A 26,114-nucleotide genomic window follows, 5' to 3' on the forward strand; every position below is an offset into this window, starting at 1 on the left:
TAATTCGGGTGCATTGCTCAGACCTGCTGTGGCGTCGGTATGGGTGAGTAGTGCTATTGCTAAATGGGCTGAGAATTTAGCTAATGATATGGATACCCTTGATAAAGATAATGTTATTTTGACTCTTGGTTATATCAAGGACGCTGCAGATTACCTGAAGGATGCGGCGAGGGATGTTTGTCTCTTGGGATCAAGAGCCAATGCCATGTCGATATCGGCCAGGAGGGCGTTGTGGATCCACCACTGGAATGCTGATGCCGACTCCAAGAGAGCTATGGAAGCTTTACCCCTCAAAGGTAATGTCTTGTTTGGGGACGGCTTGGCTGACCTGGTCTCTACCGTGACGGTGGGTAAGTCCTCTTTTCTTCCCTATGTTCCCACACAACAGAAAAAGGCACCACATCAGCAGATGCCATCCTTTCGTCCCAATAAATACAGGCGTGGAAAAGGTTCGTCCTTCCTCGCTTCAAAGGGTAGAGGAAGGGGAAGGAAGTCGCCTGCGGTGTCAGGCGCCCAGGACCAAAAGTCCTCCCCTGCCTCTACCAAGTCCACCGCATGACGCTGCGGCTTCCCTGGTGGAGTCCGGACCGGTGGGGGGCCGTCTGCGAATCTTCAGTCAGGTCTGGATTCAATCAGACCTGGATCCTTGGGTCCTAGAGATTGTGTCTCAGGGATACAAGCTGGAGTTTCGGAAAGGTGCCCCCTCACCGGTTTTTCATTTCGGCCTTACCAGTGTCTCTTCCGGACAGGGAGGTGGTGCTGGCAGCGATACAAAAATTGTGTCAACAGAGGGTCATTGTTCCCGTTCCCCCGTCCCAACGGGGTAGGGGTTCTACTCGAGCCTCTTTGTTGTGCCGAAACCGGACGGTTCGGTCAGACCGATTCTGAATCTAAAATTCCTCAATCCATACTTGAAAGTTTTCAAGTTCAAGATGGAATCTCTTCGAGCTGTGATTTCCAGCCTAGAAGGGGGGGATTTTATGGCGTCAGTCGACATAAAGGAGGGCTACTTACTTACACGTCCCGATATATCCTTCGCATCAGGCCTTCCTCAGGTTTGCGATACAGGATTCTCATTACCAATTTCAGACGTTGCCGTTTGGGCTTTCCACGGCCCCGAGGATTTTCACCAAGGTCATGGCAGAAATGATGGTACTCCTTCGCAAGCAAGGGGTTACAATTATCCCGTACTTGAACGATCTCCTGATAAAGGCGAGGCCCAAGGAACGGTTGCTGAGAAGTGTAAACTTGTCGCTGTCGGTTCTGCGACAGCACGGTTGGGTGCTAAATTTTCCAAAATCTCAGTTGATTCCGACCACTCAACTGCCTTTTCTGGGCATGATTCTGGACACAGAGTTACGGAGAGTATTTCTTCCAGAAGAAAAAGCTCTGGAACTGCAGTCGATGGTCAGAGAACTTCTGAGGCAGACGAGTGTGTCAATCCATCACTGTACTCGGGTTCTGGGGAAAATGGTTGCGGCATACGAAGCCATTCCGTTTGGCAGGTTTCATGCCCGGGTGTTTCAGTGGGACTTGCTGAGCAAATGGTCCGGGTCTCACCTGCACGTGCACCGGAAGATAAGTCTATCTCCCAGAGCCAGAATTTCTCTCCTGTGGTGGCTACAAAGTTCTCACCTCCTAGGAGGACGCTGGTTCGGTATCCTGGACTGGGTACTTCTGACAACAGATGCAAGTCTCCGGGGCTGGGGCGCAGTCACCCAAGGAAGAAACTTCCAGAGGAAATGGTCGCTCCAGGAAGCTTGTCTCCACATAAATGTTCTCGAGTTAAGAGCCATTTACAACGGCCTGCTACAAGCAAGAAGCCTTCTTCAGGTTCGACCTGTCCTGGTTCAGTCAGACAACATCACAGCGGTGGCACATATAAACCGTCAAGGCGGAACAAGGAGCAGAGCGGCAATGGAGGAGGCCACAAGAATCCTTCGCTGGGTGGAACAACACGTGAGCGCCCTGTCAGCAGTCTTCCTACCGGGAGTGGACAACTGGGAAGCAGATTTCCTCAGCAGACACGATCTCCATCCGGGAGAGTGGGCTCTTCACCAAGAGGTATTTGCAGAGGTGACAAAGCATTGGGGAATTCCGTTGATCGACATGATGGCGTCTCGTCTCAACAAGAAGCTCCCGAGGTATTGTTCCAGGTCAAGGGACCCCCAAGCCAGTGCAGTGGATGCCCTGGTGTCTCCGTGGGTGTTCCAGTCAGTGTATGTGTTCCCTCCACTTCCTCTCATTCCAAAGGTACTGGGGATCATTCGACGAGCAAGGGTTCAGGCGATTCTCGTCGTTCCAGATTGGCCAAGAAGGGCCTGGTACCCGGATCTTCAGGAATTACTGGTGGAAGGTCCTTGGCCGCTTCCTCTAAGAGAGGACCTGTTGTTGCAGGGTCCATGCGTGTTTCCAGACTTACAGTGGCTGCGTTTGACGGCATGGAAGTTGAGCGCCAGTTCTTAGCTCGTAAGGGTATTCCCGGGGAGGTCATTCTCATTAAGGCTAGGAAGGAGGTTACGGTGAAACATTATCACCGTATTTGGAGAAAGTATGTTTCCTGGTGTGAGACTAAAATGGCACCTGCGGAAGATTTTCACTTGGGTCGTTTCTCCACTTTTTGCAGACAGGTGTAGATGCAGGCCTGAAATTAGGCTCCATCACGGGGGTTCATTCCGAGTTGTTTGCTCGTTATTTTTTTCCGCTACGGAGCGATTAGTCGCAAACTGCGCATGTGCAATGTTCGCAGTGCGCCTGCGCCAAGTAAATTAGCACAAAAGTTTGGTATTTTACTCACGGCGTAACAACGTTTTTTCTTCGTTCTGGTGATCGGAGTGTGATTGAGAGGAAGTGGGTGTTTCTGGGCGGAAACTGACCGTTTTCTGGCAGTGTGCGGAAAAACACAGGCGTTTCAGGTAAAAACGCGGGAGTGTCTGGAGAAATGGGGGAGTGGCTGGCCGAACGCTGGGTGTGTTTGTGACGTCAAACCAGGAACGAAACTGACTGAACTGATCGCTAATCGTGAGTAGGTCTGGAGCTACTCAGAAACTGCTAAGAAATTTATTTTCGCTATTCTGCGAATCTTTCATTCGCAATTCTGCTAAGCTAAGATTCACTCCCAGAGGGCGGCGGCTTAGCGTGTGCAATGCTGCTAAAAGCAGCTAGCGAGCGAACAACTCGGAATCACCCCCAAAGTGCAGATTTCGGCTTTCTCTATTTTCTTTCAAAAAGAATTAGCTGTCCTCCCAGAGGTTCAGACTTTTGTGAAAGGAGTAATGCATATCAATCCTCCGTTTGTGCCTCCTGTGGCTCCATGGGATCTTGAGGTGGTCTTACAGTTTCTCATGTCTTCCTGGTTTGAACCTTTGCGTAAGGTTGAGTTGAAGTTTCTCACTTGGAAGGTAGTCATGCTGTTGGCGCTGGCGTCTGCCAGGCGGGTGTCAGAGTTGGTGGCCTTATCTCATAAGAGCCCGTACTTGATTTTTCATTCGGATAGGGCGGAATTGAGGACTCATCAACAATTTCTGCCTTAGGTGGTTTCTTCGTTTCACATTAACCAACCTATTGTGGTGCCGGTGGCTACGGATGCTGTGGCGGTTCCAAAGTCTCTGGATGTTGTAAGAGCTTTGAAGATCTACGTCGCCAGAACGGCTGTTGCCAGGAAAACTGAGACGCTGTTTGTCCTGTATGCTTCCAACAAGATTGGTCATCCTGCTTCAAAACAGACTATTGCACGCTGGATTTGTCGTACGATTCAGCAGGCTCATTCTTCAGCCGGGCTACCAGTGCCGAAGTCAGTAAAAGCCTATTCTATCAAAAAAGTGGGCTCATCTTGGGCGGCTGCCCGAGGCGTCTCGGCAGAGCCGGCCCTAACCAATATGATTCCCTAGACAAGATTTTGGTTGGTGCCCCCTAGCACCACCGCTAGTTCTGCAAGAGATGCCCGGCATGAGTCAGCTGGCAGCTCTGCTAACGTGGGCGCCTTTTGTTTATGAAAATGCATCTTATTTGCATTACTATGTGGCTAGGATGCACAAGCAGCTTCTGCTGATTAAAATGATATGCAGCATGCCTATATTGTGTGTGTGACTGCGGCTGTATCTGCATCCGAAATGCTACATTACAGTGATTTCCAGGAATACACTGCAATGTTACATTTCGTATGCAGAAACAGCCACAGTCACACACGGAATATAGGCATGCCGCATATCATTTTAATCAGCAGAAACTGCTGGTACCCCTAGGCATACCAAACGCCCTAGGCATTTGCCTAGTTTGCCTATGCCTAAGGCCGGCTCTGACTAGTCCCCTATGAGCGCGGTCCTGCGCAGGTTGCCGATCAGTGACAGGGAATGTATGTCGGCTGTGGGCAGAAGAGGGGGGTCTGCTATGGACCTTAGAGGTATTGCAACTACTGACAATACCTGGGAAAGAGATGTTTTTACCTGAACCGGTATCTCTAGAAGAAACATGGTCAGTGTGTTTCTTTTTACTTGTGCACTTTCTCACCACTCTGTGAGAATATGCAGGAGGAGAAGGAGTCTCAGTATTCTGACTGACTTCTCCCTCCTCAGAGTTGTCCCTGTTGTTATCCGACCTGACAGGGTTAATAATTCTTCTTCTTTTAAATATAATATCCTCATCTGAGGAAGTAGTTGTGTCGGCAGCTTTGTCTAGGCTCTTACTAGAAGGCTGCCTGCCTCTTTTGCTGCGCTGTGGGGACACTATCAGAGTGTCTGTTGCTGATACAGACACTGTGTCCTCCATTCTCAGCGCTGAGGTAAAATCTAAGGTCTGGGGGCGGGGCCTAGCACCTTATAGGGTGCGCGCGCATGCCCGGTGGTGTGCGCATGCTTCCGTGACGTGCGCCATTCGCGCATGCACAGGTCCCTGCACGGCCGCTCTCCCCTGGCTGTGGGAAGGTAAGTGAAAGTTTTCTTTCACTATACCTTCCCAGCGATTCGTCGGGAGGCTTGCACCTAACCCACCAGCTGTTGCTGCTAGGTGGCAAGCCTCCCGACGAACAAACAGGGGCAGATTATAGTCAGGACGGATGGAGTGGTAAACTAAGAGGCCCCCACAAATCAGGACGCCCCCGCACATTGCCCCTACCTGCCCACTCTGCAACCTCTCTTGTCCCTCCAGATCCTCCCTGGCAGCACCGCAGACTCCTCAAATGCAAGGCCCTTCCCCTGCTCACCTTCTAGTCCAGTCAGTGTCTCTGTCTGGAGTGGAGCTGAGCAGTGTTTAGCTTGCTCACCTGGCTCCCCCGCTCTCCCAGCCCAAGCTACTGCCTGGTGAAAGATAGATGACAGAACAAACGTGGCATTACCTGTCAGGACCTGGGGTCCTGACAGGTAATGCAGTGGTGCCCGTTTGCTTCATAACCCTCTCCTGTGTGCATGCTCTTTCCTCCCCCTGCCCACTGAAACGACAGCAGCTGTGATGGGGGGCCCTAGACAGCAACGTGTCACAAAACGTATAAAAACAATTAAAAATTGTATAGTACACTGGGGTACAGCATAAAAAAACAAACAAACAAACAAAGCACTCTTACATGGACAGAGCACGCCTGGATAACACAGTAGCACGGTCTCGGCTTTACAGCTTTGCCGAGCGGCTACCTGATCGGGTTCAAACACTTTTGCTAAGTTCTACAAGTTTGATACCCTGGCTGATGAGGACCTTGCGTTTGCTCAGTCGGTGCTGCAGAGTCGTCCGCACTCTCCTGCCCGGTCTGGAGCTTTGGTATAAACCCCATGGTCCTTTTGGAGTCCCCAGCATCCTCTAAGACGTAAGAGAAAATAGGATTTTAGTACCTACCGGTAAATCCTTTTCTCCTAGTCCGTAGAGGATGCTGGGCGCCCATCCCAGTGCGGACTGTTACTTGCAGTGTATTCTTGCTGGTTAAATTAGTTTATACACGGGTTGTGTATTTCTGGTTTCAGCTTGTTGCTGTTGTTTATTCATACTGTTATCTGGTTTACTGTTACTCCGGTTGTACATTATGTTTATGGTGTGGGCTGGTATGTTTGTAGCCCTTAGTTTAAACAAAAATCCTTTCCTCGAAATGTCCGTCTCTCCTGGGCACAGTTCCTATAACTGAGGTCAGGAGGAGGGGCATAGAGGGAGGAGCCAGTTCACACCCAGTTTAAGTCTTTCAGTGTGCCCAAGCTCCTGCGGATCCCGTCTATACCCCATGGTCCTTTTGGAGTCCCCAGCATCCTCTACGGCAGGGGTGGGCAATTATTTCAGCTGAGGGGCCACTTGACATTTCCTGTCAGTATCCGAGGGCCACATACAAAATAGCAGCTCTCCCCACTTGCCAAAAATATAGGGACGTGGCTTCATGTGGAAGGGGTGTGGGCAAAAAATAATACAGATTCATATTAGGCTGCACAATAGTCTCCATTATTCAAATTGCGCCACACAGCGCCACTTACACACATTACACCAGGTAGAGCCCCTTTTACACACATTACGGCAGGTAGAGAGCCTTTTTACACATTAACATTTTATTTAGGATAATTATTGTGCAGCAAGCAAATTATCCAGTGTCTTATGGCCCCTGGGGAAAGGTGTGACACGGTGACAGACACGGTGACAGAACACGGTGGGGGTGACACGGTGACAGAACACAGGGGGGTGTGACACGGTGACAGAACACGGTGGGGGTGACACAGTGACAGAACACGTTGGGGTGACACAGTGACAGAACACGGTGGGGGTGACACAGTGACAGAACACGGTGGGGGTGACACAGTGACAGAACACGGTGGGGGTGACACAGTGACAGAACACGAGGGGTGACACGGTGACAGAACACGGTGGGGGTGACACGGTGACAGAACACGGGGGGGGGGTGACACGGTGACAGAACACGGGGAGGGGGGTGACAGTGACAGAACACGGGTGTGTGACACAGTGACAGAACACGGTGGGGGTGACTCGGTGACAGAACACCGGGGGTGTGACACAGTAACAGAACACGGGGAGGGGCGGTGACAGTGACAGAACACGGATGTGTGACACGGTGACAGAACACGGGGGTGTGACACAGTGAAAGAACACGGTTAGGGGGGGTGACAGTGACAGAACACGGTGGGGGTGACAGTGACAGAACACGGGGACGGGGGTGACAGTGACAGAACACGGATGTGTGACATGGTAACAGAACATGGGGGGTGTGACACAGTGACAGAACACGGTGGGGGTGACACGTGACAGAACATGGGGGGGCGGGTGACACAGTGACAGAACACAGGGGAGGTGACACAGTGACAGAACACGGGGGGGGAGGTGCCACAGTGACAGAACACAGGGGGGGTGACACAGTGACAGAACACGGGGGGGGGGGGGTGACACAGTGACAGAACACGGGGGGGGTGACACAGTGACAGAACACAGGGGGGTGACACAGTGACAGAACATGGGTGGGGGGTGACACAGTGACAGAACACGGGGGGGGGTGACACCATAGGCGTGCGCAGCACATTTTATTAGGGGGTGCACCATCGGAGGGGTGTGTCTAGCACCGCCTTTTGGGCGTGTCTAGCACCATCTATTGAGGTCAACGCAATATAAAATATCCACCCTTGTACCAATCCTAATAAAGCAGATACATTGTCAGATGTTGTGGTGTGCACCAAACAAACACCCCTGATGGCACTCACTGCAATTACAGTGCTCCTCCTCAGCCTGGTCTGGCTCCCCCTCTCTTTCCCCTGCAAGCTGCAGCAGCTTACTTACACGTCAGTAACTCACTGACACTGACAGGCGCAGACTAGTACTGCTGCTGCTGGAAAAATGAGTGACGTGTCAATGTTGCTGCCAACCGCCTGCCAGTATTGAATTTGTCTTCCTAAGAGGAACGCTGGCTGCATGCTGATCCTCATCAGTGGCTGGCGTTGGAATAGCATGGGAGAGAGGTGGGCATGTGGCGGGTGTGGCGGGTGGGCGTGCGAGCAGCATGACGTAATGACATCACGCTGTTTTTGTACATGGAGGTGGAGCTGGGAGTTTGAAAACCGGTGGCAGTGGCACCCTTTATTAACCCAGGCGTCCGGTCAGTAATGCAGTCCTGACAGGGTGCAGCGCAGAGGGGACAGTAATCAGCCTGCTCGGCGAATGCTGCATCAGGCATGTGAGATCGGGGTGCCAGACATTAGGGGGTGCCTGTGCGCACCAGGCACCCCCCCCTGCGCACACCTATGGGTGACACAGTGACAGAACACGGGAGGGGTTGGTACAGTGAGAGCTAAAGATCTCTCTCCCAAACCTAAAACAGTCTGACGCCACTGCCCGCACACACAAATATACGCACACTTTCACACACACTTTCTCACACACACACACACACACACACACACACACACACACACACACACACACACACACACACACACACACTTTCTCTCACTTTTCCCATTAACTTACTGATCTGGCTGGCAGTGGCAGGGAGGATGGATCTGTAGCAGTCTGGCTCTTGTCCCATGTAGCTCCGCCCCCTGCGGTCCCGTGTAGCCCCGCCCCCCATCGCCACGTAGCCCCGCCCCTTTTCGGCTGAACGCAGCAGTTGTCACTGGGGACTCTGGAGGCGGGAGGAGGAGGCTGCTACAACGCAGCAGCAGCAGGGGAGAGAGTCGCCGCCGGCAGCTTGGAGGTACTGCAGTACAGAGCAATGACAAGCAGCTCAGCCGGTCGGGCCGCTTGTCATTGCTCACTGGTGGGAGGCAGTGGGCCGGGCAGGATCGGTTTGCGGGCCGCATCCGGCCCGCGGGCCGTATTTTGCCCACCCCTACTCTACGGACTAGGAGAAAAGGATTTACCGGAAGGTACTAAAATCCTATTTTTTTCTGTGCAGGGTTAATACTGGCCGCTTTTGCACGTAGCCCACAGATGCTAGACAGCTTTATTTTTACACTGCAATTTAGATTTCACTTTGAAAACACCCCACACAAATCTACCTCTCCCTGCACATGTTACATCTGCACCACCTATAGTGTAATACCCCAGTTGCTTGCTCTACTGCTTTACTTACAAACATGAATCAAACTCTATGTGTATACACTATGTCCCAAATGTTACAGCATTGCCAGATTAAGGGGGTGCGCAGGGTATACTGTACCCCGGACCCCATCTGTCAGGGGGGCCCCAGCCAGAATACACTGACAATACTAGCTCTCCCTTTTGTGCAGCAGCAGAACCAGGCAGCCAGAATGCGAGCAAGACAGTATGCAGTGTAGGCAGAGACACAGGAGTATCAGGTTTCATGAGCAACTGATGGAGCTTCCCGGCCAGAGGAGAGATAGGAGGGGGGAGAGAGCTGTAAGTGACCCAGGGATCCCAGCTTCTCCTCCTCCCCACCAGGGGGCCTGGGTCCTGTGCAACCTGTTATCTAATGAAAGACTTTGGATCTAGAGAGAAAGACACACTGCATCCTCCTAAGTCCTGTACCAGTGTGTAAGTAGTATAGAGGTTGCTTCCATTCTTGCATGTGACAAGGTAAATTATAGATTTTATTTCTCTATGTGTATTTTAAGGTTGTTGAAGTTGTCTTTGTTCTACTACAAGAAAGCTTTATAAAATAGTTGTCTCTCAATTCGGTGGAGCTATAAACAGTACCCAGGCATTCAATTATGAGTAGATCAGACTCTTATGTAATGTAGGTACGCTTTAAAATAATAAATGTCAATAGTCTTACTCAGTGAGAGAGTTCAACAAGGTTCTGTATAAGAGTATATAAAAAGTACTTGAAAACTGGATTCTATAGTCCTCCTGAAGATGAAAAGTTGCTGTCTGTATTCCTTTTATGCCAGATATCTCCTCTACCAATATTCACATCAACAAGTTTGTTTTTATATAAACCTCTTTGCCTTTAGATCATGATCCTCCCAGAAGTACATTCAGAACAGAAAAAAAAAGGAAATAAAATAAAAAGTGCCGGAGTAAAAACATTTGTGGCATTCATAAGCAGGTGAAATGGACTCCTACCAATTAGGTGAGAGACACTAAAGGTGCATACACACGTTGCGATTTTCCTTGCGATATCGACTATATAGTCCATATCGCAGAAAAATATAGTGCATATTGCACTGTGTGTATACAGCTTGCGATGCCGGTGCGCAGTCCAGCGGGATCGGCATTGCAAGACAAAATAGACTTTACAGGCAGCCCAACATTGACTATATCGGTGGTGCAGGGCCACCAGAGCCGGCCTTAGGCATAGGCAAACTAGGCAAATGCCTAGGGCATTTGGTATGCTTAGGGGCACCAGCAGCTTCTGCTGATTAAAATGATATGCGGCATGTCTATATTCTGTGTGTGACTGCGGCTGTATCTGCATACGAATGCTACGTTGCAGTGTATTCCTGGAAATCACTGTAATGTAGCATTTTGTATGCAGATACAGCCGCAGACGCACACAGAACATAGGCATGCTGCATATCATTTCAATCAGCAGAAGCTGCTTGTGCGTCCTAGCCACATAGTAATGCAAATAAGATGCATTTTCATAGACAAAAGGTGCCCGACGTTAGCAGAGCTGCCAGCTGACTCATGCCAGGCATCTTCTGCAGAATGAGCGGCGGTGCTAGGGGGCACCAGCCAAAATCTTGCCTAGGGCATCATATTGGTTAGGGCCGGCTCTGAGGGCCACGGCCACATTGCATAGTCAATGTCGGTCATTGACTGCATCGGTGCGTGTGTACGCACCTTTTGGGGTAAATTTACTAAAGCTTCACTAATTCAGAGAATTAGTGATATTGCCCATAGCAACCAATCAGATGCTGTCTATCATTTTCTAAAAGGCAATCTGATTGGTTGCTATAGGCAACATCACAGACTGTCTGGATTTAGAAGCTTTAGTAAATTTACCCCACAATATGCACAGTGGTATTAATGTGGTAACCCAAGCAAAGTGCCAACAGTCGACAACCTCAGCATTCGTTACATCCTCTGTCAACATCTCCTAACACTCCTCCACCAACATGTTTCGGCCCCCTTGAGACCTTTGTCAAGGTAAGGAAGAGTGGTATCAGGCTGGGTATTTATACCCCTCTACCCAATCAGCAGACAGCAATATTGTATGAAGCCTTTTAGAATGTGCTATGTTCTTTAAGTGTGTGACATACGTATACACGGGTGTAGTACGGCTGACCGGCGGTCTCCTGACCGCCGGTCAGCTTACCGACGCCGGGATCCCGGCAGCATACCGACGCCGGTATCGCGGCGGGGAGGGGCGAGTGCAGCAGGCCCCTCGCCGGTCAGCTGACCGGCGGTCACATGAATACCACCCGTATACACACATTTCTATTGTCCCATCACTGTAACTCTACCTAAGTCCAGGTACAAATGAGGAACCCTAAAACATAACAGAATCTAAAGAAAAAAACAATAATCATATATGGTCTCGCCCCTTCTCTTAAGAGAGGACAGATTTAGATGCTACACACTTCCATCTTGTGACCCAAAACTGCCAGTCATCCCAAGATTGACAGAGGAGGAATCCAATCATGGTCGACTTAGGTAGAGTTATGGTGAGACAGTAAAAATGTGTGTCACATATCTTAAAGAACATAGCACATTCCAAGAGGTTTCATATTGCTATCTGCTGATTGGTTAGAGGGGCTATAAATACCCAGCCTGATACTACTCCTCCTTATCAAAGGCCTCAAAGGCCTCAAGGGGCACGAAACATATTGATGGAGGAGGTTTAAGAGATGCTACCAGAGGGTATAATGAAAACTGAGGTTGCTGACCGTTTACACTTTGCCCGGGTTTCTAGTATCTTAAAACCAATGCGCATATATTGAGGCTTAGCATCTCACACCTAATTGGTAGGAGTCCATTTTACCTGTTTATGAATGCCACAAATGTTTTTACTCCTGCAATTTTTTTTCTTTAAAGAAGTATTACACTGTGTTTTTTCTTTTCTCTTTTGTCCTGAATGTGTTTCTGGGAGGATCACGATCTAAAGGCAAAGACGTTTATATAGGAACAAACTGGTTGATGTGAATATTGCTACAGGAAATATCTGACATAAAAGGAATACAGACAGCAACTTTACATCTTCAGGTAGACTATAGAGTCCAGATTGCAAGTACTTTTTATTCTACAGATCCTTGATGAACTCTTTCACTGAGTGAGACTATTGACATTGACTGTAGTTTAAATCTAATATACACAATTATTTAATATACATAATCCATACTTCCCAACATGACCCATTCCAAGAGGGACAAAATGCTCTCTACCTGGACTTCCCTCCTAATTTATGATTGCTATCACCTGTATTGAAACACCTTTCTTATCAACTAAATAGTTCAACGCACGTGATGCCAATCATATATTAGAGGAAAGTCCAGGTAGAGAGCATTTTGTCCCTCCTGGAATGGGTCATGTTGAGAAGTATCTACAATCTAATATAAACTTCCCTTCACTCGGGCCCCCCCTGTCTTAAGTGCCCCAGGCTCCCCCAAGGCTTAATCCAGCCCTGTGTAAAATCCTGCAAGTTGCCGCCACCTCCCTCTTCCTTGCTGTGTGTGCTGACTGTCAGTCACTCAGCACTAAATGCCCACCCACTCTCTCGTTCATAGTGGGCAAGATGGTTACTCGCATCTTGCTTTGCCTCCGTGGGCATGATCTCCATCTCCCAGCACAGAAATGCATGTCATCCGGTAATCTACAGCTCGCATAGTTTCATACCATCTATGGAAAACCCACCGATGTCCATCCCTAGTCTCAAAATATACAGACCTGTTAGGCGCCATCTTTTTTTCCCCTGAAGCCTAGTGCCCCATGTCACAGAATTCTCTCATTACCTCCATCACATTGCTAGGGGCTTTGGCCTAATGCCAGAGGGTCTTCTTTCTTTCTTTCTTTCTTTCTTTCTTTCTTTCTTTCTTTCTTTCTTTCTTTCTTTCTTTCTTTCTTTCTTTTTTTCTTCATTTGTCTTTCTGCTTTTTGTTTTCTTTTTCTTCTACTTCTTTTTCTACTTTTTTTCTTTCTTCTATTTTCTTTCTTTCTTTCTTTCTTTTTTTCTTCATTCGTCTTTCTGCTTTTTGTTTTCTTTTTCTTCTACTTCTTTTTCTACTTTTTTCTTTCTTCTGTTTTCTTCTTTTTTCTTCTTCCTTTTTCTTCTTCTTTTTTCTGCTTTTTCTGCTTCTTGTTTTTTTTTCTTTTTTTCTTCATTTTCTTTTTCTTATGATACAAAGGTTACCTCTTCACTGCAAAAGCAAAGTTCTAGAAACCTTCCCGCTAAGGATGGATCTCCTTTAGTCCCTCATGGGCCACATTCACACCGTCTTGTAAAAATTAGGTTATTTTATTTGCTAGATTTGCATTAAAAAGTCTGTAAAGGTCATTTAGTAACTGTAAAAAATGCACAGATTTTACACAGATTTCATTTTGTGAAGATCCGTTAATGTGCCTGTATTGCACTAACGTATTTAAAAGCCGAGGTACTGCTTTAGGATAATGATCCACCCAGTGAGACAACACTGTTGACACTACCTTATTGCAAGAAGCACTGCACTAAAAGTACCTGTATAGAATGCTTCCAATAGGAGCGTTTTATCACCAAAGAAGAACCAACGTTGGCACTGCGGCCTTGTATCTTTCACAGTACATTTCAGCAGAGTAACCAGTGTCTGGCAGCAGAGAGAGAATCTCATTCAATTCTCTTTTCACAATAACAATGGAAATTACAACAATGCACTACAGGGATTTGTCGGAAATAAAACAGATGAAGCCATCTCCCAGCTTTTATTCCCTTTCCAAATATATTATCTTTATTCAGAATGTGTTCTCTGTGTCCGATAGCTGCAGCCGGAGAGACGTTGGATGTTGCACAACACTCTGTCCTAGCACAGAACACATTATAATCTCCACTTCTCACATTCACAATGAGAAACAAATGAAGCCGCCGATTCCGATTCCCCAGCTGCATGTAATGTTGCGATGGAACAGCAGCAAAATCTCAGGGATGGACATTTTACCATCCGGAGACACATACTGAATCTTCTTTTTCTGATGACATTTACCAATTCTTATTGGTTTACACAAATGGGCAACTGTCAAGGCAGCATTTATTGCGAGGGCAACGCGTTTCACCACGTATGAGAGGAGAGATGACTTGACATCGTTCAAGAGAGAAAGGATCATAGCCACAAGAAATATTTTGATGAGATATTACAAATTAACTTTGCAGAGAGAGTTAGATTTGGGTGGGTTATATTGTTTCTGTGCAGGGTAAATACTGGCTGCTTTATTTTTACACTGCAATTTAGATTTCAGTTTGAACACACCCCACCCAAATCTAATCTCCCTGCACATGTTATATCTGCCCCCCACCCTGCAGTGCACATGGGGGGGTCATGCCGAGTTGATCGCTAGCTGCCGTTGTTCGCTGCGTAGCAATCAGTGAAAAAAATGGATAATCAGCGCATGCGTATGCTCCGCAATGCGCACGCACGTTGTACAGGTAAAAAAGTCCATTGTGGTTTTGCACTGGATCTAGCGACGATTCCAATCACACAGCCGGCCGCAAGGAGATTGACAGAAAGTGGGCATTTCTGGGTGTCAACTGACCATTTTCAGGGAGTGCTTAGAAAAACACAGGCGTTGCAGAAAAAACGCAGGCGTGGCTTGGCGTTCGCTGGGCGGGTATGTGACATCAAAAGCCATCCCTCCGTCGTTAGAATCAACGCACATGAAGAGTAACTACAGGGCAAAACCATTTTGTAGGCGCTCTGTTGCACAAGCGTTCGCACTTCTGCAAAGCTAAAATACACTCCCCAGTGGGCGGCGACAATGCGTTTGCACGGCTGCTAAAAACTGCTAGCGAGCGATCAACTCGGAATGACCCCCATGGTTTTGCCAACTGCTAACAAATTTGCTGCTATGATCAGGACTGAATTACCCTGTATGTTAGCACATTGGCTTTGTGGTATACAGCCCGGATGTGCATTACAGCAATTTATTTCTTCCGAAGGTCCACTGTTGTTGTTTCTCGAGGAAAAATAATGATGGCTGGCCGGATAATTGCAGTGTGACCATGCAGCCGCTGTATTTCACACGTGTCAGGATTTGCATAGCTGAACTGGTAATTACACATAATGCACCTAAAATAATTTCAGCACAGCTGCCGGGCATGCATATTTCATGTGTTTCATTGTTAGAAGTCACATAAAAGTGAATACACAATATTCTTTATTTCACTTATATCAGTAAGGACCTTCGTTTCATTTTTAGGGGTCAATCCAAAACTTAGCGAAGGGTGCAATGTACCATTGCTGCAGGGTGTAAACGCTGGCAACAGCACCTGAGTCGGTGGTACTGTAAGTTTGACATAGTGCTGTACTTACGCACTGGAAATAGGATTCACTATAAATCTGTGGGCAGAGCCGGCCCTAATCAATATGATGGCCTAGGCAAGATTTTGGATGGTGCTTCCTAGCACCGCAAGTAGTTCTGCCTCTGACCCTGCGCTCCTTTCCCAGCACCATCATCCGTCACTCATAGCAGTCGTCATTTTGATGCTCCTACCCCCTATATTTTAAATAGGAACAGTGCGCACATTCGGCGCGCGGCCCAAAAAGGGGCAAGTTCTTTTGGAAAGGGGCATGGCCACACAATAGTACCCCCAATTCAAATTACACCACACACTAGTGCCACGTTATACACATTATATCATGCTATAGTGTCCCTTCTTCACATTACATCACACAGTAGTACCACTTTACCTTATATACATTACTAATCACAGTAGTGCTCCTTATTCACATTACATCACACTGAATTGCTCCTTATTCACATTACACCACACCATATAGCTCTTTACTCACATTAGACCACAAAGTAGTGCCCTTTCTATACATTACGCCACTCAGTAGAGCACTTTATACACATAATGCCACACATTAGTAATGTCTTTATACACATAGGGGGTCATTCCGAGTTGATCGCTAGCTGCCGTTGTTCACAGCGCAGCGATCAGGCTAAAAATCTGCATTTCTGCGCATGCGTATGGGCCGCAATGCACACGTGTGACATACGAGTTCAAAGACCTTTGTGGTTTTGCACAGGTTCTAGCGAAGTTTTCAGTTGCACTGACGGCTACAAGAAGATTGACGGGAAGGGGGCGTTTCTGGGTGTCAACTGACCGTTTTCAGGGAGTGTTTGGAAAAACGCAGGCGTGTCTGAAAAAACGCAGGCGCGGCTGGGCGTTCACTGGGAACTTTGCGGTCAGCGGTGAGGTTACTCGCGGTCAACCGCTGACCGCAAAGTTCCCACCATTGGATACAATGGAGCGCATAGGCGCTACATTGTATCTCTGCCGTGTGCAGCCTCACTGACACTACAGGAGCGCACAGCTAATCAGGAGAGTGCCACGACGTGGCGCTCCCTGATTGGCTGAAGGGACCCTCTTTGACAGGAGTCAGGGGGGGTCCTGGCAGTCGGGGAAAGGGGTCCCATGTGTAAACATGGGACCCCTTTCAGTGCGTGGATCAGGTATGCGGTTTGTTTTTTTGCCAAGTACGTGGATTATTAAAAAAGGACACGACACACTGGATTTAGGTGAGTATAATTTTATTTTCAGGTACCCTGGAATCGACGTCGAGACATGGGCCGAGTCGGCATCTGAACATAGGTAAGTATGTGTGAATGTAGGTGTGCATGTATGTAATAAACTTTTACTGTCACGGTGTGTGTGTCCTGTTTTTTGTTGGGTATTTTTTTAGTAGTAGTACTACAGGTACCAGCGGGCCAGGTTTTCCACCGCATGCTGGTACTTGTGGTTCTCCAAGTACCACCTTGCGGGGGAGGCTTGCTGGGACTTGTAGTACTGCTACTAAAAACAATATTCTGAATTTTTACACTTGGCTATCAGCCCCCCATCCGCCGCCCTTGGATGGGGGGGACAGCCTCGGGCTTCACCCCTGGCCCTTGGGTGGCTGGAGGGGGGGATCCCTAGATTTAAGGGGTTCCCACTCCTCCAGGGTACCCCGGCCAGGGGTGACTAGTTGGGGATGTAATGCCAGGGCAGCCAGGACCACAATAAAAGTGTCCCCCGGCTCTGGCATTATGTACCTGGCTAGTGGAGCCCGGTGCTGGTTCAAAAATACGGGGGACCCCTACGCTTTTTGTCCCCCGTATTTTTTGCACCAGGACCAGGCGCAGAGCCCGGTGCTGGTTGATTAAATATGGGGGAACTCCAGTCATTTTTTCCCACATTTTTTCAACCAGGACCGAATCAAAGAGCCCGAGGCTGGTTTTGCTTAGGAGGGGGGACCCCACACATTTTTTTTTTCTAATTTTACATAATTTCCCACCCATTCCCACTGATAACCATGCACGGATATCATGGATCTGTGCATGACTATCAGAACACGGTAAAAAAAAGCAGGTCTGTTTTAAAACTGCTTTTTTTTTTACGATTTGTATTTTTTCACGGCAGTGTTTGGCTATTGCCGGCAGTGTTTGTGAAATACAAATTTGAGTAAATTACCGAGTTCTAGCAAATAACAGGCGTATTTGACCGATGGTGTATTAATTCGTAATTTTTTATTTTGACTTCAACAAAAATACGAATGCCCTCATCACTGCCGTGATTTGAGTTTAGTAAATTCCCGAGATGACACTTTGAAGAAAAAACACCATCTCGGTCAAAATCGGGACATTAGTTAATATACCCCCCTGATTTTGGTCTCGCTCTATGCCTGCAACCAAGATCAATCTAAGTTTTTTCATTCATTATTCCGACACATTGGTAGAGTAGCACAGGGACATGGTATCCGGTCTCTAGGTCGACCACACTTAGGTTGATAGTCATTAGGTCGACCACTAATGGTCAACATGGTTTCTTTGTCGACATGGTCACTAGGTTGACATGTACTAGGTCGACATGACAAAAGGTCGGCATGAGTTTTTCACAATTTTTTTTACTTTTTCATACTTTACGATCCACGTGGACTACGATTGGGAATGATAACTTGTGCCAAGCGCAGTGGTAGCGGTGCAAGACACCTTGGGGGTCATTCTGACCCATTCGCACGCAGCGGTTCTTCGCTGCGATGCGAACGGGACCGAAAAGCGCATGCGCGACGGACGCTTTGAGCACGCGCGTCGTTGCCCGGTGACGATCGTCGCCATACAACGACGCCGCCAGCGAGGAAAGTGATCGCAGCAGCGATCGCAAGTAGACGGACAGGCGGGAGGCGTTCCGAGGCGGATACTCACCGTTTTCCAGGCAGGCGTTTGGAGGGCGGATGTCTGATGTCACAGCCGGGACCTTCATCGCTAGATCCGTCGCACTGGGTAAGTAGCTGCAGGGCTGGTTTTGCAGGAATCTTTTTTAGCATAGCAGGGCTGCACAAGCGATTGCAGCCCTGCTTTGCTAAAATACACTCCCCCATAGGCGGCGTTAGGTTGATCGCACGAGCAGCAAAAAGTTGCAACGTGCGATTAACTCGGAATGACCCCCCTTGCCCGAAACATAGCAAGGGGACGCGGTGCACTAATTGGGGTTCCCGGTCACTCCACAAAGAAAACGACACCAAAAAATAAAAAAAAACTCACGTCGACCTTGCTGACGTCGACCTAATGCTTGTGTCAACATATTTTAGGTGTCGACTTAGTCACTGTCGACCAATAGTGGTCGACCCTATGAACCACACCCCAGGGACATATAATTCTAGGGGGGGGACTTTAACACTGTAATTGATCTACCTCTATTTCTCATAAAATGGCTGCTTCCTCAGTCAGGGCCTCTCGTACCCTTTATTCCTCCCTAAAACAATATAATCTATGTGACTCCTGTCGCCAGAAACACGCTCTGGCCAGAGGCTATACTAATTTCTCTGCCACACATCAGCTCTACTCATGTATTGATAGGATAACATCTCCGATTACAGATTCTGGGATTACCCCATTCACGTGGACCGATCATTCCGGAACTTATATCTTGTTAGATATTTATAAGGCCCCCAGGGGAGAATGCAAATGGTGTTTGAGTGACTCCATCCTGCAGGACCCATCTACTAAAGCTTAAATTAAAGTGCCCATTCAACACTTTTTCGAGGAAAATGCCTCTCCCGACATTTTCCCTGAAATTATATGGGAGGTGCATTATTCCAATCTTAGGGGCCACTTGATGGCTAAGTCCCCTGTAATTAGCAAAAAAGCAGCGCATGAAATTTCCTTGCGAATCTCAAATTGCCACTCTCACATAGACAATCTCCCTTTGCTGCTTTACTATTATGTATAGAACATCTCAAAGGTCAATTAAACACTCTCCTATCCCACCGTGCAGCAGTTGTTTTACAAAAATTACACCAGTGTTTTTATGACAAAGCAGATAAAATTTATATTATTTTGGCAAATAAACTGAGATGTAAACAAGCAATAGGCACGATTAACAAACTATACTCTAATAAATTGGGGTCCTTTGCTTATGATCCTATAGTAATGGTAGATGAGTTTAAAGAATTCTATAACTCACTGTACAATTTGTCGGAGCCTACCCCTTCCTCCCCGAGGGAGTGCGTTCATACCCATGGCTTAAAGTGGTCCTGGAGAGGTGGTGGAACTCATTTACCCAACCACCTGCTCCTTCACCTCCCCTTAGGCGGATCCAGAGCCAGTGCTAAGATTTTAGGCACCCCCATGCAAACTATAAATTTGTCCATTACCTCTCATACTTTATAAAGTGATAGTGGTCTCACAAGGAAGGGGCGTGGTCACACAATATTACCCCCAAAAAGGTTGTCCCCATTATACCGCATGTAGTGCACCTGATTCATATTACACCACATAGTAGTGCCCCTTATTCACGTTACAACACACAGTAGTTGCCCTTATTCACATTATGTCACTCAGTAGTGCCGTTTATTCATATTACTCTACACAGTGGTACCACATATACACCTTGTGGAATTACTGTGCAAGAGATGGTGGAGGTGGAACTGGTTCCCCCTACAATTACAGGTGGTGGAACTCAGTTCCACCTTGTTCCCCGCACTTTAACCCCTGTTCATACCTATCAATTCAATACCAGTAAGACGGAAGTACTTGATTTTGATATTTCAACTCCTATTAAACAAACTCTAGAAGCCTCGTTGCCATTTGCATAGCATAAACATAAAATTAAGAGTTTAGGCGTTTATCTGACTCGCAACCGTCATCAGCTTTTTCAAGCCAATTTTCCTTGATTATTGGATTAAGTGAAATCTGACCCTCAATCAGACCCTCAATCATGGTCCAATCAATTCATCTCATGGATCAGTCGTGTGAACTCAGTGAAAATGAACATAGTCGTTCGGCTCCTATACCTTTTTTAAACCCTCCCAATATATATCCCTCCTTATGTATTTCAATTCTTGCAATTTCAAACTTCTCACTTTGTTTGGGCCAGTAAACGCCCTAGGGTAAAACTGAAAGTTTTGCAGCGTCCTGGAGGCCTGGGTATTCCCAACTTCAAAGAATTCCTTTTAGCAGCACAACTTGCCTTCAGTGTACAATGGTGCAATCCCAGGGCTGGAAAGGTCTGGGTTGATATTGAAGTGGACAAATTGGGCCTCTCCACGATCTCTTCCTTACTATGGCTTCCGAAGACACGCCGTCCCCGTTCTGTGATTTCCCACCTGATCGTTTTGCGCACCTTATCCATTTGGGATTTTCTTAATAGAAAATACAAGTTACAGTAGCTCCCAGCCCATCTCCTTTGGTCCCTTTATTCCATAACCCTTATTTCCCTCCAGGCATAAATAGATCAGGCTTTTTCTCAGTGGAAAAGGGGTAACATATTGTATCTACTGTAAATGATATTGCTAAAGATGCTGGCTTTCCCCAGTTCTCTCCCCAATTCTCTCAGATTCAAGAACGGACGACGCTCCCCTCTTTAGACTTTTTCCAGTATCTACAGATTAGACATTTCCAAGATTGGAGCTCTTCTCATTAACAGGCCCCTTACAGCTTTTGAGAAGCTCTGCTGGAGACGCTCCTCGACCAAAGGCAAGAGGGTCTATTTACTAAGCTTTGAATGGAGATAAAGTGCATGGAGATAAAGGGGGACATTTACTAAGCAGTGATAAGAGCGGAGAAGTGAGCCAGTGGAGAAGTTGCCCCATCAACCAATCAGCAGCTCTGTATAATTTTATAGTATGCAAATTATAGATGTTACTTCAATGCTGATTGGTTGCCATGGGCAACTTCTCCACTGGCTCACTTCTCCGCTCTTATCACTGCTTAGTAAATGTACCCCAAAGTACCAGTCACTCAGCTCCTAGCTGCCATGTTACAGGCTGGGTTTGAAAAATGACAGTTAAGAGCTGGTTGGCTGGTACTTTATCTCCATCTACTTTATCTCCATCCAGTGCTTAGTAAATAGACCTCCTAATCTCTAATCTTCATGCATTGATGGTCAGGGAGGTGCCTACCGTGGGGGACTCTCATAAGGCTGCCTGGGGGAAAGATTTGGGTTCCGAACTAGACCCTGAAGAATAGTCGGAGATATGGGATAATGCTGCTTCCAGCTTAATTAGAGATGTGCACTTGAAATTTTTCGGGTTTTGTGTTTTGGTTTTGGGTTCGGTTCCGCGGCCGTGTTTTGGGTTCGACCGCGTTTTGGCAAAACCTCACCGAATTTTTTTTGTCGGATTCGGGTGTGTTTTGGATTCGGGTGTTTTTTTCAAAAAACACTAAAAAACAGCTTAAATCATAGAATTTGGGGGTCATTTTGACCCCAAAGTATTATTAACCTCAAAAACCATAATTTCCACTCATTTTCAGTCTATTCTGAATACCTCACACCTCACAATATTATTTTTAGTCCTAAAATTTGCACCGAGGTCGCTGGATGACTAAGCTAAGCGACCCTAGTGGCCGACACAAACACCTGGCCCATCTAGGAGTGGCACTGCAGTGTCACGCAGGATGGCCCTTCCAAAAAACACTCCCCAAACAGCACATGACGCAAAGAAAAAAAGAGGCGCAATGAGGTAGCTGTGTGAGTAAGATAAGCGACCCTAGTGGCCGACACAAACACCTGGCCCATCTAGGAGTGGCACTGCAGTGTCACGCAGGATGGCCCTTCCAAAAAACACTCCCCAAACAGCACATGACGCAAAGAAAAAAAGAGGCGCAATGAGGTAGCTGTGTGAGTAAGATAAGCGACCCTAGTGGCCGACACAAACACCTGGCCCATCTAGGAGTGGCACTGCAGTGTCACGCAGGATGGCCCTTCCAAAAAACACTCCCCAAACAGCACATGACGCAAAGAAAAAAAGAGGCGCAATGAGGTAGCTGTGTGAGTAAGATAAGCGACCCTAGTGGCCGACACAAACACCTGGCCCATCTAGGAGTGGCACTGCAGTGTCACGCAGGATGGCCCTTCCAAAAAACACTCCCCAAACAGCACATGACGCAAAGAAAAAAAGAGGCGCAATGAGGTAGCTGTGTGAGTAAGATAAGCGACCCTAGTGGCCGACACAAACACCTGGCCAATCTAGGAGTGGCACTGCAGTGTCACGCAGGATGGCCCTTCCAAAAAACACTCCCCAAACAGCACATGACGCAAAGAAGAAAAAAAGAAAAAAGAGGTGCAAGATGGAATTGTCCTTGGGCCCTCCCACCCACCCTTATGTTGTATAAACAGGACATGCACACTTTAACCAACCCATCATTTCAGTGACAGGGTCTGCCACACGACTGTGACTGAAATGACGGGTTGGTTTGGAGCCCCACCAAAAAAGAAGCAATTAATCTCTCCTTGCACAAACTGGCTCTACAGAGGCAAGATGTCCACCTCATCATCATCCTCCGATATATCACCGTGTACATCCCCCTCCTCACAGATTATCAATTCGTCCCCACTGGAATCCACCATCTCAGCTCCCTGTGTACTTTGTGGAGGCAATTGCTGCTGGTCAACGTCTCCACGGAGGAATTGATTATAATTCATTTTAATGAACATCATCTTCTCCACATTTTCTGGAAGTAACCTCGTACGCCGATTGCTGACAAGGTGAGCGGCGGCACTAAACACTCTTTCGGAGTACACACTTGTGGGAGGGCAACTTAGGTAGAATAAAGCCAGTTTGTGCAAGGGCCTCCAAATTGCCTCTTTTTCCTGCCAGTATAAGTACGGACTGTGTGACGTGCCTACTTGGATGCGGTCACTCATATAATCCTCCACCATTCTTTCAATGGGGAGAGAATCATATGCAGTGACAGTAGACGACATGTCCGTAATCGTTGTCAGGTCCTTCAGTCCGGACCAGATGTCAGCATCAGCAGTCGCTCCAGACTGCCCTGCATCACCGCCAGCGGGTGGGCTCGGAATTCTGAGCCTTTTCCTCGCACCCCCAGTTGCGGGAGAATGTGAAGGAGGAGATGTTGACAGGTCGCGTTCCGCTTGACTTGACAATTTTCTCACCAGCAGGTCTTTGAACCCCAGCAGACTTGTGTCTGCCGGAAAGAGAGATCCAAGGTAGGTTTTAAATCTAGGATCGAGCACGGTGGCCAAAATGTAGTGCTCTGATTTCAACAGATTGACCACCCGTGAATCCTTGTTAAGCGAATTAAGGGCTCCATCCACAAGTCCCACATGCCTAGCGGAATCGCTCCGTGTTAGCTCCTCCTTCAATGTCTCCAGCTTCTTCTGCAAAAGCCTGATGAGGGGAATTACCTGACTCAGGCTGGCAGTGTCTGAACTGACTTCACGTGTGGCAAGTTCAAAGGGCAGCAGAACCTTGCACAACGTTGAAATCATTCTCCACTGCGCTTGAGACAGGTGCATTCCACCTCCTATATCGTGCTGAATTGTATAGGCTTGAATGGCCTTTTGCTGCTCCTCCAACCTCTGAAGCATATATAGGGTTGAATTCCACCTCGTTACCACTTCTTGCTTCAGATGATGGCAGGGCAGGTTCAGGCGTTTTTGGTGTTGCTCCAGTCTTCTGTACGTGGTGCCTGTACGCCGAAAGTGTCCCGCAATTCTTCTGGCCACCGACAGCATCTCTTGCACGCCCCTCTCGTTTTTTTAAAAATTCTGCACCACCAAATTCAAGGTATGTGCAAAACATGGGACGTGCTGGAATTTGCCCATATTTAATGCACACACAATATTGCTGGCGTTGTCCGATGCCACAAATCCACAGGAGAGTCCAATTGGGGTAAGCCATTCCGCGATGATCTTCCTCAGTTGCCGTAAGAGGTTTTCAGCTGTGTGCGTATTCTGGAAAGCGGTGATACAAAGCGTAGCCTGCCTAGGAAAGAGTTGGCGTTTGCGAGATGCTGCTACTGGTGCCGCCGCTGCTGTTCTTGCGGCGGGAGTCCATACATCTACCCAGTGGGCTGTCACAGTCATATAGTCCTGACCCTGCCCTGCTCCACTTGTCCACATGTCCGTGGTTAAGTGGACATTGGGTACAACTGCATTTTTTAGGACACTGGTGAGTCTTTTTCTGACGTCCGTGTACATTCTCGGTATCGCCTGCCTAGAGAAGTGGAAACTAGATGGTATTTGGTAACGGGGGCACACTATCTCAAGAAATTGTCTAGTTCCCTGTGAACTAACGGCGGATACCGGACGCACGTCTAACACCAACATAGTTGTCAAGGCCTCAGTTATCCGCTTTGCAGCAGGATGACTGCTGTGATATTTCATCTTCCTCGCAAAGGACTGTTGGACAGTCAATTGCTTGGTGGAAGTAGTAAAAGTGGTCTTACGATTTCCCCTCTGGGATGACCATCGACTCCCAGCAGCAACAACAGCAGCGCCAGCAGCAGTAGGCGTTACACGCAAGGATGCATCGGAGGAATCCCAGGCAGGAGAGGAATCGTCAGAATTGCCAGTGACATGGCCTGCAGGACTATTGGCATTCCCGGGGAAGGAGGAAATTGACACTGAGGGAGTTGGTGGGGTGGTTTGCGTGAGCTTGGTTACAAGAGGAAGGGATTTACTGGTCAGTGGACTGCTTCCGCTGTCGCCCAAAGTTTTTGAACTTGTCACTGACTTATTATGAATGCTCTGCAGGTGACGTATAAGGGAGGATGTTCCGAGGTGGTTAACGTCCTTACCCCTACTTATTACAGCTTGACAAAGGCAACACACGGCTTGACAAATGTTGTCCGCATTTCTGTTGAAATACTTCCACACCGAAGAGCTGATTTTTTGGGTATTTTCACCAGGCATGTCAACGGCCATATTCCTCCCACGGACAACAGGTGTCTCCCCGGGTGCCTGACTTAAACAAACCACCTCACCATCAGAATCCTCCTTGTCAATTTCCTCCCCAGCGCCAGCAACACCCATATCCTCCTCATCCTGGTGTACTTCAACACTGACATCTTCAATCTGACTATCAGGAACTGGACTGCGGGTGCTCCTTCCAGCACTTGCAGGGGGCGTGCAAATGGTGGAAGGCGCATGCTCTTCACGTCCAGTGTTGGGAAGGTCAGGCATCGCAACCGACACAATTGGACTCTCCTTGTGGATTTGGGATTTCGAAGAACGCACAGTTCTTTGCGGTGCTTTTGCCAGCTTGAGTCTTTTCATTTTTCTAGCGAGAGGCTGAGTGCTTCCATCCTCATGTGAAGCTGAACCACTAGCCATGAACATAGGCCAGGGCCTCAGCCGTTCCTTGCCACTCCGTGTGGTAAATGGCATATTGGCAAGTTTACGCTTCTCCGACGACAATTTTATTTTAGATTTTGGAGTCCTTTTTTTACTGATATTTGGTGTTTTGGATTTGACATGCTCTGTACTATGACATTGGGCATCGGCCTTGGCAGACGACGTTGCTGGCATTTCATCGTCTCGGCCATGACTAGTGGCAGCAGCTTCAGCACGAGGTGGAAGTGGATCTTGATCTTTCCCTAATTTTGGAACCTCAACATTTTTGTTCTCCATATTTTAATAGGCACAACTAAAAGGCACCTCAGGTAAACAATGGAGATGGATGGATACTAGTATACTTATGGATGGACGAGCGACTGCCGACACAGAGGTAGCTACAGCCGTGGACTACCGTACTGTTTCTGCTGCTAATATAGACTGGATGATAATGAGATGAAATTAATATATATATATATATATATATATATATAATATC

Source organism: Pseudophryne corroboree, chromosome 4, assembly GCF_028390025.1.
Source record: "Pseudophryne corroboree isolate aPseCor3 chromosome 4, aPseCor3.hap2, whole genome shotgun sequence".
In the NCBI taxonomy this organism is placed as follows: Eukaryota; Metazoa; Chordata; class Amphibia; order Anura; family Myobatrachidae; genus Pseudophryne; species Pseudophryne corroboree.